The following is a 2,095-nucleotide window of genomic DNA, read 5'->3' on the forward strand; positions in this document are numbered from 1 at the left end:
ATATATATATATATATATATATACATACGCATATAAATATATTAATACTCACACATACACAGATATACTCGGTAGCACACTTGTCGTGAAAACACAAAGGTGTGAGTTCGAGTTCCACGCGTTCGGGAAACCTACGTCTTTTCGTCGAGGGATCATATGCCCCAATATTAGACTATTTTCTCTAGTCAATACACGATGATCGCTTATAAGCTTTCAGCTTATAACAATATTATTGTTATTATTATTATCACCATCTTTACTTTTAATCTGCATCCTTGTTACAGTCACTTGCCGAGACACCCAGTGTGCTAGGGCGAGTCAAGGATAAGAAATGTTACAATATGACTGACAGCTTGGCGAAGGGAAGTAGCGAAATATCTTCATGTAATACAACACAGATATTTAAATGGATAGGGTCATTCTGAAGATGTGGGCAGTACTTGTCAGCACAGTTTTTTGGATTTCTCTGAGACATGGTTCTCCTGGGATCTTGTCTAGATGTTTCTGAATCCCATTTTTATCATGCCTAGGGCACCTACAATAACAGGAATGGTTCTCGCTTTAAGATGCCACATCTTTTGTATTTCAATTTCTAGGTCCTTATATTTACTTAGTTTATCAAATTCTTTGACAGATACATTTTTATCAGTGGGAACATTTACATTTATTAGTGTACAATTATTTTCTCCCCAGTTTTTAATTATTATGTCTGGTCGATTTGTCTGAATCTTTCTGTCAGTGTTGACTGGAAAATCTCAGAGGATAGTGACATTTTTAAAGACTCTCGGATAGTTCTTTATTACCGGTTATTCTTTACTTGAAAGCAGGCAATAAAAAAATCATCAAAGGTTTCAAGTAGTGCCTTCTCCTGTGACTCAAAGAGACTATGCTCTCCTTAGAATGCGAGCTGTACCCAACAATCCTGTCTTTTGGATCACCTCAAGCCTGACAGCAGCTCCAGTATTCTTAATATATTTTACAAAGCCCTTGGAAATTGCCCCTAATACTCCAGTTACCACTGGTATCATCATTACTTTCCTCATGCCCCACAACTTTCCTATCTCGTCCCGCAGTGGCTGGCATTTCCTAATCTTTTCTGTTTCCTTACATTTCACCCTCGAATCGCCTGGCATCGCAACATCTATAATCTTTATTTCTTTTTCTTCGTTATGGATGAGTGCGATATCTGGTCATCTCGCCTCTGTGACTTGGTCGCACTGCAAGTTAAGATCCCAGAGTTTTCTTTTGTAATGTTCGTTTTCCATTACTCTCTCTGGCTTGTGTTCACGCCATTGTTCGGCTCTCTCGAGGCTTGCTTTACTGCATAACAACCAGTGGACATAACTGGTCTCATTGTCGTGTTTCCTTTTGTATTCACGTTGTACGTACGTACGTATGTATGTATGTATGTATGTATGTATGTATGTATGTATATCAAGATTAAATATAAAGAACGCAGCAAACAGAAACTTTGACATACCTAAATATAACTAAAAAAAAAGAGGGTAGTAAATAAACATGCGAAAATATATTAAATACACAGGCGAACAGAAAACACAGAAGGTCAGGTCACCAACTCCTCATCAGTTATTGACCAGAGGGCCAAACGTAATTTCTGTCATTTTCGATAATAATGCTACCACTCTGATGACACCGGCAAAAAACTTGCCGGGAGTGGGACTAAAACAACAAAACGAGATGGACTCGAGACGAGACCGTTCGTGGTCGAACAAGGGACAAAAATAAAAACAGAATAAAGGCTTAAGGCTAGACGAAGACAACAATTAATAATAATAATAATAATAATAATAATAATAATAATAATAATAATAATAATAATAATACATATACAACAGAAAAAGCCGTAGGGCTGCAAGACAGACAAAAGTAGGTAGCACAAAGGAGAAATGAAAACTATCCTAAAGGTCTACAGATACGAGACGGGTAGAGCGAGGAGCACAGAGAATCGTGACCGGTCTGGTCGAAGGCAACCCGAAAAAGAATGACACCGCCCTAGATAGTCACGGGTTACGTGAGAGTGGGAGGAGAGAGAGGAAGAGTCAGCGGGATCAGGGAAATGGAAGAAGGTAACAAG

Source organism: Octopus bimaculoides, chromosome 8 (genome assembly GCF_001194135.2).
Source record: "Octopus bimaculoides isolate UCB-OBI-ISO-001 chromosome 8, ASM119413v2, whole genome shotgun sequence".
NCBI classification, from domain to species: Eukaryota; Metazoa; Mollusca; class Cephalopoda; order Octopoda; family Octopodidae; genus Octopus; species Octopus bimaculoides.